Source organism: Phyllobates terribilis, unplaced genomic scaffold (genome assembly GCF_046119375.1).
Source record: "Phyllobates terribilis strain yellow unplaced genomic scaffold, ASM4611937v1 Scaffold_122__1_contigs__length_5177241, whole genome shotgun sequence".
NCBI lineage: Eukaryota > Metazoa > Chordata > Amphibia > Anura > Dendrobatidae > Phyllobates > Phyllobates terribilis.
In genome coordinates, this window is record NW_027362882.1 from 1,388,024 (window position 1) to 1,400,626 (window position 12,603).

Here is a 12,603-nt window from a genome sequence, read left to right on the forward strand (position 1 = left end):
ACTTCATACTGTGATTGCGCCCACACACAAGCGGTGCCGCGGCGATTGGCACCGGGTGTAAAAAACGGCGCAAAAAAAAACCTCTAGGGTTAAGGTTGAGCTGGGGTTACGGTCGGGCTAGAGTTAGGGTTAGGGTTGCGCTATGGTTAGGGTTGGGCTAGGGTTAAGGTTATGGTTGGGCTATGGTTAGGGTTGGGCTAGGGTTAGGGTTAGACTAGGGTTAGGGTTGGGCTACGGTTAGGCTAGGGTTAGGGTTAGGCTCGGGTTAGGGTTGGGCTACGGTTATGGTGGGCTACTGTTAGGGTTGGTCTAGGGTTATGGTTGGAGTAGGGTTAGGTTGGGTTTGTGCTAGGGTTGGAGTTGTATTAGGGTTAAAGTTAGGGTTGTGTTGGGGATGGGATTTTTTCCAAAGTAAAAAAAAAAGACGACGATATGGCGACTAGTGTTGAGTGTAAGTGCTCGCTACTTGAGTTTGCATCGGGTGCTCGGGTATATACTGAGTATCGCGTGTGCTCGAGTCTCCGCTCCATATGTTTTGCAGCTGTTATACAGCCAAAAAAACCTCACAGGTATTGCCTGCCATGGCTGTTAGGCAGCTGCGACACATGCAGGGATTGCCTGTTTGTTATGTGATCCCTGCATGTGTCGCAGCTGTCTAGTGGCCGTGACACATGCAGCGGCAGCTCGAACACAGTTGTTGAGCATGCCGAAAATACTCGGGCAGCACTCGAGCGTGTTCAGTGAAGGGTTAACTGAGCACACTCACTCAACACTACTCGGCTCTCTTCCCCAGGTCACACAAAATTCTCTGCCAATACCTACTGTGATTACAAGTGCCCGGAGGAGGACAAGAGCTGTAAGTCATTACATACACCACTTTGCAGTATTCGCTGATGCAGAATGGTGAATGTAATGTCATACTGCTATGCTCTACTCCCCTTGCACTCGTAATCACAGGTAGTGATGACGGTGAGATCCATGTGACCTAGTTAGACTCATCAATTTTACCAGATCTAATAGATAAAGCTTGGTCTAACCTTCACTGGGACATCTTATTTTTTCCCTGTGCAACGCTGCTTGTTTATTACTGGGCAACATGATACAGGGGAAAAAGAGAAACGCCCTCAGAGAAGAATCTGTGATCCTGCCGTTTCTTAGTTGTAACGTTAATTAGTATATAAACTTTACAAGCTAACAGCTGTGCAAAGGAGATGAGGAATAAAAAATTATGTTTTATTCCGATTTTCAGCCACTTTATCATGATATAGCCAGTTTAGCATCTAAAAAATGGTGAAACATCTTCTTTAAATCAGAACTTGGGCTTTCATTTGTTGGAAAAAAAGAAAGTTACACTTGGCAACAAGATTGGTATTGTTAGCTTTCATAAATAAGTTGTAAAAATGAAAATTTTATAACAATTGTTTCACAAGTCTAATGAAAAATAACCCTTTAGTTTTTCTTGCCAAAACAGTTTTTTTTTTAACTTTCTGCTTTTTATATTTTGTTGACAACAATAAAAAGAGTGCATTGAATAACATGCTTTTCAAGTGCAGCCTCAACAGTAATGCCCACAAGAAGCAAAGAAACTGGAATGCAATCAATCGGTAATGTTTTGTTTTTTAATTAGATAATTTTGTATCAAAAACAAAAGGGCAGTTAAGTATTCTTAACATACTTGTATGTAGTTGGAATTACAGAATATTCATTAGCGAAATTACTATAAATAATTACAATGAATATCTTATAAATTACAAAATATAATTTTTACTTATTCTTTTTTTCATTATAACCTCACATCCAGACTCACAACACACCAGAGAGAGAAATAACCATGATGAACCCTTTTACATATAAAATAAATAATATTTATTTTTAGATACATATAATCCTGCTAAAGTGAATGGGTCACAAAGAATCAGGCTGTAAACATCCATAGCTCAGGATAAGGGATGAGCGGACCTGTTGAAATTTGGATCTTGGTACCCGACCCAAACTGTATTCCAAACTTTGGTTCGGGTACCAGAACTGTACCCAAACTTGAACCAGGACCCGAACCTCATTGAAAAACAATGGAGATCCGAACTTTGGGTCTGAGTAAGAAAAATAAACTCTCTACAACGGACTTCCCCCGTGACTCCGAACATTGCAACAGACTTCTAGAGAAAGTCCATGTTCGGCGTTTAGCATTGGACTAACTATCCGGTATGAATGCCGAACTTTTAAGTTCATGGAAAACAAAAGCAGTTGGAGCGCCAATGGTGAAGAGCCTGAGGTTTGGGGGGGGGGAATGAAGGGGGAGATGTTGTGACCACTCACCTGGTCCTTGTGCAAAGGAGCCCCTCACAGCAAGGGAAAACACTTCCAGGTGGGAGTCTGTAAGATGACTGCAGCTTAGCAGGAACTGCTGTAGGGAGATTCTGTCTGCTTCAGCGGTCACATGACCATGACCGTGTGACCGAAGTGGGCGTTCCACAGTGACAACACGGCAGGTCCTGTAGTAGGCTAGTTGTAAACAGAGCAGCTTCCACCGCTCTCCACAGGGGAGATTAGCAATCAAGAAAGAAGGAATTGTGCGGTGTTAGTGAAGCGCTAGAACAACTAGACAGGGGATTAGGTTATAGCACACAAACCTTTTATTGTTTAGTACGCTCTCTAACGCCACCACGCGTTTCAATAGCAGACGCTATCTTCCTCAGGTAGATTAGAGAGCAAATGAAAGAGCAACCATTATATAGGGTAGGTGCACCAATCAAAGGACACTAACAATTATGACAACACAGGAAATACAAAACAGGAAGTAAAAAAAAAATAAAAATTAGTAAAAGAAATGAATATCATATAAATATGAATATAAATACTACATTAGATCAAAAGGTTAAAAAAGAAAGGATAAAAGATGCCACAGTATACCCAATAAGTGTCATGATGTACTAAAAGCAGGGATTATAAATAAAATATAAAATTAATAAAAAAAATAAAAAGTGAATAAAAACTAGTAATGTGTGAATAAGAACCAAGAGAGAAATAGGGTTAATGAATCGCATTCTCAATTGTTAAATTAAGGCCCTCAGGGGACAGAGTGCCAAATCTAAAAATCCAATAACTCTCACGATTAATTAAACGACCCAAGCGGTCAGTCGTGGTTTCAGCAATCTGATCAATAATTTTAAGCCTTAAGTCAGTAGGATCCTTATTATGCACTGCAGAAAAATGTTTAGAAATGCTATGTAGAAGGAAACCACTACGAATGTTAGACCTATGCTTATTCATCCGTGCATGCATGGCCTGTATCGTACGGCCCACGTATTGTAGGCCGCACGTATATTCAAGAAGATATACCACGAACATGGAGTGACAGTTTAAAAATTGTCTAATGGTATATATTTTACCAGTGGTATTAGAGGAGAAAGTCTTTGAACCACTCAAGATGCTCTGGCAAAACATGCCTTTTGGGGACCCACAAGAGAAACAACCACTGATCAAATTGCCCTTTTTTTGCAAAAGTTTGTTCTTTAGTTAGAGTCCTATCTGAAGGACTCATCCCAATTGATCAGTCACCTTAGAGATGTTCCTTCAGTGCCAGGTTGTTTGCTGATGACTTTAGACGTCACAGCTCTTTATTCCAATATTCCTCACGAGCTAGGCATATCTGCGGTAGATCATTTTCTGTCCTTGGATGATACTATCTTGGAGGACCAGAAGGAATTTCTTAAGATGGGGATCCTATTCATTTTGAACAACAATATTTTTACTTTTGGGACATCTGTTTACAGGCAGTTGAGGGGCTGTGTGATGGGGACGAGATTCGCCCCCAGTTACGCTAACCTGTTTATGGGGGTGTTTGAGTCTGTCTTCATCGCGCAGTCCCCCTCTGCAGCTGGATATGTTCTCCTCTACAAGCGTTTCATTGATGATCTCTTCTTTTTGTGGTCAGGGACTAAAGAGGAGGCATCTATGTTTGTGGAAGAATTAAATTTGAATACATGGGGTCTTACCTTTACAGCAACTGTGTCAGAAACAACCCTCCATTATTTGGACCTTTTGGTGCGGGTGGACCAGTCGGGGAGGTTGTCCACGTCTACCCATTTTAAACAGGTTGATGTTAACAGCTACCTTTGCTTTGACAGTGGACACCTCCCTAGATGGGTCAGAAACGTACTATGTGGCTGTAAGGTGCCCCAGCGAGGTAGTCGTGGGCGAGCTGTAGCCCCCTCTCGCTATGGCACCCTACAGACAATACGTGTCCTCTCTCTGAAGTGTGGCTGTGTATGTAGTGCCGCACCCTCTTCCTCACTGGACGTCCCATCCTGGGGCGCATCTTCACCGCTGGGCCCATCCCTCTTCGGGCCGGAACTCGTAGGGGCTGGACATCTTTTCGCGCTCTCCAGCGCCGTCCACTCCCACGATGGGCGGTTCTTCTCCCAGACTTTACCGCCGTCGTCACCATCTTGGAATCCATGCTTCGGGCCGCCATCTTGGGCCGCATGCCTTCCAACAATTTCTCCTCAGTGTTCTGTGTCGGCTCTTCCCCGCTTTCTTCATGCGAGGAGCTCGCATCCTGCCGACTACGCCAAATGTAAGGTGCCCCAGCGAGGTAGTCGTGGGCGAGCTGTAGCCCCCTCTCGCTATGGCACCCTACAGACAATACGTGTCCTCTCTCTGAAGTGTGGCTGTGTATGTAGTGCTCTTCACTTACTTCACGCCATCCGATCGCGGCTGTCTCCAGGCAATTTTCTTCTGGGACCAGGGCAGCAATAATTTCAGAGGACACGAGGTTCTTAACCAGAACTTGGACTTTACTTGGGGAAGAGGAATATTTACAGTATTTACAGTCAGATACAATGGATAAGGCCCGACAGGTAATCATCTCCCTCACAGGCGCCGTTAACTGCTTCAGCCCTGGTTCCCTCTTTAAGCGGAGCATCTCTGTGGCTATAATTCCTGGCCCTAGAGACTCCTCTGTATTAACAGTGAACGGATCCGATATCTCTCCCCCACGTCTTGGCTTGGAGTACTGTTTAGCTTCCTCTGCTGCCTGCAGACGAGAAGTGCCCCGTGTCCTCACTACGCTTTGGTGAGTTTCTACGGCGAGCGAACAGGACTCGTGCTCTTGCGTGGGGAGAACTGCGCACTGGGATCTCACTGTCTGAGGGTTCGGAGCTCCTGTCTACCCTAGCAGCCACTATAGTAAGGCCGTCTCATCAGGTCGCAATCCCTTCTTGTACTACTCTATCACTTCCTGATTCAGGAAATTAAAACAGAGACTTTCCTAATATGCCCACCCTCAGTGAGCTGTCATCACAGAACCTTAACCCATCGCTGTCTATAGCTCGGCTAGCAGACTCATCCTGACATCTGCACCCCGAACAGTGGCATCTTGTGGCTGTTTTCAGGTACTACAGCCCAGAAGGAACTATACCAGGAACAAACTCTATATCTCTCTAGGCTTGATAAGGGCACTAAGTTCCGCCTCTGCTCTACCAACCGGACCACTAAAGCTAACCCCCTTAGCTTGGCCTACCACAGTTGGGGAGGTCTGTCTTCAGGAACTCTTCCTTTTGTTCTCTCAGTCTCAAGGGAAGGCTACGCCCTTCCCCACTATTACATTCCCCGACACTTTAATGTTGGTCGTCCCTGACCACACTAGGCAATAAACATCAATCAACAGTTATAAAATTACATTACTAAATTTTACTAAAACATTCTTAGTAAGCGACTGGTCCTGAGGTCATCTTCTTGGATGGAAGACCGGCCCTTCTCGGTTAAGGGCCCTGGAAACGAAGTGTCCATGTCCACATTTTTAAATCAGGTCAACTCTTCAATAGCCCTTAATCCCCTCCTGGGGCTACATTCTGAGGCACACCGTCACAGGTAACACCCTGTGAGTCTCTTTTCTTGTTGGCCCTAGCGGGGGTCACCGGTTCTTCCCGCTAGGCCGCAAGTCTCTTAGATTCGGAGGATAACCATCCTCAAGGTGTGCCTCAGCAATTTAAATTCCAGCAGAAAAAGGCGCAACAAGCGCAACAAAAAGAAAACAAAAATAAAAACAAAAAGAGCAGCTCTCCCGGGCACGCAACTTTTGGGTGCTGCTTAAGGCCTTCCTGGCCTAGGAGGTAGGGGAACAGTCCTCCATTTTTTTTTTTGTTTCAACTGAAGTCAACATGGGGCACTTCGCCCCCACTGGGTAACAGTCCCAAACTACAGAAAGGACCACCACCGATGGGTCCTAGTAGGAGAAGAAGTGAAAGGTCAACGGACCTTTTAGCCCACTTAGCTCACTTCTTCCGGGCCTCCCTCTGTTCCCTCATGAAGGCGGCCCATGCTGCAGATGAAGGTGGCTTCCTCCACTTCCACGGCTGATCGGGGTATCTGCTAGGCCCGGGGTCCTCGTCCGAGGACGTAGCACTGCCACAGCCGACCTGGGTAGGGCCGTAGCTGGTGACAGAAAAATGATGGACCTCCTGGCTAACACCAGCCTGAGTCTCTCTGGCAGCCCCCTGCTCAACTGCCTCAGCCCCTCCTGGGTGTTGTGGTGCCGACTCCTTCTCTGGCACCTCACTAAGGAAATCGGCTTCCTTGCTGCTGGCGACATCCTCCTCCTCGTCGCTCACAATATCTCCCCACTGCCGCCTCCCAGGCTCCTCTGTCGGTGGAGTACTGGCCTTAGGTGGGGACAGAAAGCCTTTAGGGGCTTCCCTAGCCCAGCGTTGCTTAGCCTCTCTTTTGGCCCTCCTCTCGAAGACCTGTCGGTCCTTCTCTAGGACGTCTTCCCATTTATATGGGCGGGTGACCGCAGCCGCATACCACCCGTTTTGGCACTCACATTTTACAAAGTGCACGATGTCCCCCACGTGCAGGTTGTGTAAACGGTCAGGCAGATAGTCCCGTTTTACCGCCTCGCGGGACACGAACACCTCGTGCCCGGTCCATTCTTCTTCCAGAAACCCGTACCCCTCATGGATACGGAATTCTATGACCCGCCCCCGGGTCTGAGCTTCCTCCACTGACTCCCTTCTTGCCGCGTTGGACCCCTCCAGCCAGCCTCTCAGGAAGGTATCGGTCCATCGCCGCTGTTCTCGCGCGGTCATCGGGGGGTCCCGGGTAGCCCACTTAGGACTCCTGGGCTCGGCGTACCGCTCTGCCGAGGGGGAATGTAGGGCCTCCAAGGCCAACGACCAGAAATTCTCCCGCGGGGCCTTTCTTTTAGGGGGCTTCCCTTCCGCACCGTCCCCTGAAGGCCTGGGGGCCTCTGTTGCCACGGAAATTACTGGGGCAGGTACCGCAGACGTGACCGGCCCCTGGGGCATGGACCGCTCACCTTCTGTAAGCTTCGCTGCAGCTATTGCTCCGGCCCCACCTGGATGTTCTCCTCTCTCAGCCGAGGGGGACGTTTCCTCCGGCATCCGGCTCCAGCACCACATGTGAAGCTCGTGGACTAGCAGGCCCAGCTCCGGATCAGGCCTAGTGGCCCACTGAACAGCCACTGGGGGTAAAGGCAGCGGATCGCGGGCAGCGCCCGCCGGCGGACGACTTCCAGCCGCGGCCCCTGGTGTAGTGATCTTCAGGGGTTCCTCCTCACCGCTTGCCTCGCGCACGTTGTCAGGCTCTGGGGCTGCCATCCTCTCAGGACGTCTGCTGCCGCACCTCCTTCTCCTTATGTGCCGGACAGAAAATGGCGCTGGTCGCTTACCGGTGACGCGCGTCCTGCGCGTCCAGCTCCGCCTCTTCCTGGGCCGGACCTCTGACGCGACCGCCGCGTCACTCGTCACTCTCGGCCGCTCCGCCTTCAGCCGCGCCCCCTCTCTGCGCGCGCTGATACTCACGGGGCCGGACTTCACTTTGCGCCGCACCCTCTTCCTCACTGGACGTCCCATCCTGGGGCGCATCTTCACCGCTGGGCCCATCCCTCTTCGGGCCGGAACTCGTAGGGGCTGGACATCTTTTCGCGCTCTCCAGCGCCGTCCACTCCCACGATGGGCGGTTCTTCTCCCAGACTTTACCGCCGTCGTCACCATCTTGGAATCCATGCTTCGGGCCACCATCTTGGGCCGCATGCCTTCCAACACTTTCTCCTCAGTGTTCTGTGTCGGCTCTTCCCCGCTTTCTTCATGCGAGGAGCTCGCATCCTGCCGACTACGCCAAATGTAAGGTGCCCCAGCGAGGTAGTCGTGGGCGAGCTGTAGCCCCCTCTCGCTATGGCACCCTACAGACAATACGTGTCCTCTCTCTGAAGTGTGGCTGTGTATGTAGTGCTCTTCACTTACTTCACGCCATCCGATCGCGGCTGTCTCCAAGCAATTTTCTTCTGGGACCAGGGCAGCAATAATTTCAGAGGACACGAGGTTCTTAACCAGAACTTGGACTTTACTTGGGGAAGAGGAATATTTACAGTATTTACAGTCAGATATAATGGATAAGGCCCGACAGGTAATCATCTCCCTCACAGGCGCCGTTAACTGCTTCAGCCCTGGTTCCCTCTTTAAGCGGAGCATCTCTGTGGCTATAATTCCTGGCCCTAGAGACTCCTCTGTATTAACAGTGAACGGATCCGATATCTCTCCCCCACGTCTTGGCATGGAGTACTGTTTAGCTTCCTCTGCTGCCTGCAGACCAGAAGTGCCCCGTGTCCTCACTACGCTTTGGTGAGTTTCTACGGCGAGCAAACAGGACTCGTGCTCTTGCGTGGGGAGAACTGCGCACTGGGATCTCACTGTCTGAGGGTTCGGAGCTCCCGTCTACCCTAGCAGCCACTATAGTAAGGCTGTCTCATCAGGTCGCAATCCCTTCTTGTACTACTCTATCACTTCCTGATTCAGGAAATTAAAACAGAGACTTTCCTAATATGCCCACCCTCAGTGAGCTGTCATCACAGAACCTTAACCCATCACTGTCTATAGCTCGGCTAGCAGACTCATCCTGACATCTGCACCCCGAACAGTGGCATCTTGTGGCTGTTTTCAGGTACTACAGCCCAGAAGGAACTATACCAGGAACAAACTCTATATCTCTCTAGGCTTGATAAGGGCACTAAGTTCCCCCTCTGCTCTACCAACCGGACCACTAAAGCTAACCCCCTTAGCTTGGCTTACCACAGTTGGGGAGGTCTGTCTTCAGGAACTCTTCCTTTTACTCTCTCAGTCTCAAGGGAAGGCTACGCCCTTCCCCACTATTACATGGCCAATACTGGAGGATCAGAAAAAACTGCACTAATAATTCTGATTCTGCCCTGGAGGCCAAAATCCTCAACAAACGGTTCAGGCAAAAAGGATATTCACGGAAATTACTGAGTGATGCCTTTCAGAAATGTAGAGCATTATTTCAAGAGTCCTGTATCAAAAAACTCCAGCTCCGTTCCCAAGACAGTATTGTTAAGAGTATGACTTCGGCCAGTGATAAAAACCATGATGACGCTACTGAGTTGAGTAACTGGAGCCTGGTGACTACTTATAACCAGTCTCACAGGAACATGCAGAAGTTACTAGACAAATTCTGGTTTATCCTTTAGAGCGATCCAGTCCTCTCTAGGCACCTTCCTGATAAACCAAGGGTGGTGTTCAGAAGGGGTAAGAACCTCCGCAATATGGTGGCTCCTAGCAATATTCTATGTGAATCCTCGCCAACCCAACCTATAGGCATGAGCAATTTGATCAGTGGTTGCTTCTCTTGTGGGTCCCCAAAATGCATGTGTTGCCAGAGCATCTTGAGTGGTTCAAAGACTTTCTCCTCGAATACCACTGGTAAAACATATACCATTAGACAATTTTAAAACTGTCACTCCATGTTCATGGTATATCTTCTTGAATATACGTGCGGCCTACAATACGTGGGCCGTACGATACAGGCCATGCATGCACGGATGAATACGCATAGGTCTAACATTCGTAGTGGTTTCCTTCTACATAGCATTTCTATCATTTTTCTGTGGCGCATAATAAGGATCCTACTGACTTAAGGCTTAAAATTATTGATCAGATTGCTGAAACCACGACTGACCGCTTGGGTCGTTTAATTAATCGTGAGAGTTATTGGATTTTTAGATTGGGCACTCTGTCCCCTGAGGGCCTTAATTTAACAATTGAGAATGCGATTCATTAACCCTATTTCTCTCTTGGTTCTTATTCACGCATTACTAGTTTTTATTCACTTTTTATTTTTTTTATTAATTTTATATTTTATTTATAATCCCTGCTTTTAGTACATCATGACACTTAGGCTGGGTGCCCACGTAGCGTTTTTCAAGCGTTTATGCTGCGGAATTTCCGCAGCATGTCATTTAATTTTGCGGAAGCGCAGCGGAACTCCCGCCATTGACTTGCATTGAGACGCATAGAAACCGCGACTATACATTTTTACAAGCGGCTTCTATGCGTCTCTATGTGCGGATGGTACCCAGTTCTGGAGGAGAGGAGACTCTCATCCAGACCAGGGTACCATTGTACCTGTAAAAAAAGAATAAAATAACAAATAAAGTTTATACTCACCTTTCCGAAGGTTTCTCTCTGAATGCCGGCATCGCTTGAGGACCTGCGGTGACGTCACAGTCATGTGACCGCAGGCCCTTCACCGCTCTGTCTCGCGATATGCCGGCAGCCGGGAACCAGCCAGGAAGCAGCGCTGCAGCCACCCGGGCATCGGGGGTGAGTATAGCTTTATTTGTTTTAATTTTTACGGTTCACACTGTATAAATCCATGCTGTTTGCATGGATTTATACAGTGTGACCTAGTTGTCAAGCACTTTCTAAGTGATGCTATCGCCTGGAAAGCGCTTGTCAATCTGCATGCGGAAAAGCATGTGAATCCGCATGTGGATCCGCATGTATTCTGCAGGAAAAACGCATGCACAATCTGCATGCGTTTTTTCTGCCAGGGAGATGCAGAAATGCTGCAGAAATTTTCTGCATCATGGGCACATAGCCTTATTGGGTATACTGTGGCATCTTTTATCCTCTCTTTTTTAACCTTTTGATCTAATGTAGTATTTATATTCATATTTATATGATATTCATTTCTTTTACTTACAAAACAGGACGTAAAAAAAAAAAAAAGTATTTCTGTGTTGTCATAATTGTTAGTGTCCTTTGATTGGTGCACCTACCGTATATAATGGTTGCTCTTTCATTTGCTCTCTAATCTACCTGAGGAAGATAGCGTCTGCTATTGAAACGCGTGGTGGCGTTAGAGAGCGTACTAAACAATAAAAGGTTTGTGTGTTATAACCTAATCCCCTGTCTAGTTGTTCTAGCGCTTCACTAACACTGCACAATTCCTTCTTTCTTGAACTTTTAAGTTCAGGTACACTCATCTCTACTCAAGATTACTTGATTTAATTTTAGTACACAGAATCTAGAGCAATCAAATAAAACTAAAAAGGACAAGTAACAGAAGCATTCTGTCTCTCAAAAAGACTCCGGTGGGTAATCCTAGAACATCCAACAATGGTTGCTGAATGTTTTCAAATTTCTTAATTGCATTTCTCTTTCTATAGACTCCTATTTACAACCACATATTGTCCATTTTATTCCCCAATTATTGGTGGTTGGACATCTAACCAATGTTTTTGTGCCTGATATATAAAATATGTGATATACCTATAGCAATCGGAGATTCCAAGTCAACCGAATCCTTCAGAAACCCCCGATACACAAATCCTGAGATGCGCCTAAAATCGGATTTCAAATATGCTTTCTTTTATGGACAGAACATCTTTCCAAAATGGGCCTGAGTGTATTCCCAGAACATATTCATCAATTGTGCATTCTCCACTCCACACCTCATTCTGCACTCATTCTAATTCTGCACTCTAGTGAACCCCAATTTTATGAAGGAAACTGGTTTTTCTATAAACCCTATGAATAAAAAAGATCTGTGAAAGCCTCTGTGATTCACAAGGGGATAACCTGGGAATGAGCTCCAACAACTCCCTCTACGGTTCTTCAGAAATTGGACCAATATCTGCTTCCCACTTAGATTTAAATCGGTATTCCTATCTCCAAGATCCTATCCCAATATATAGTAGGTATAATAATAATATTAGCAAATACCTCCAATTAGAAATGTAGTATAGTTCTTCTGATTTGCTTTGTCACCTACCCCATGGCAGGGCATTGCAGCAGCTTAGATATCCATGGTTATGGCTTATCATAAAGTGACAATTAGTAAGTTTTTAATTTTTGTAACCATGGTGTAACGGGTGTGTCACAAGTGACAGACAGTCACCCTGCAGTTGGTTGCAGGAGATCTCTACGTTTGGCTTTACAGACATTTTCTTAGACGCTGTCTCTAGGACCCAGCGGCTACCTTCCTCTGGCTATTTAACACCCTGCCTGGGTGTATAAATACCTGCTATGTATTCATTACTACTTGTGGAGGCTTTAGCAAGAGCAGTACTTCATGCTCTCTGGAGCTTGAGAACGGGTGCGCATTTGTCCTGAGTTCGTCTAAAGCTAAGCAATTTCCCCCTGTTTGTCTACCTCTGTTGTCTATAGTGTTTAATTGAGATCAACTAGTGCTCATTTCCTCCCTTCCCTAGCCTTAGCCATATGCCAGGGAAAGACAGGACAAGGCACATGTGCGGCGATTGGTGAAGAGCCAATACAAGGGAAG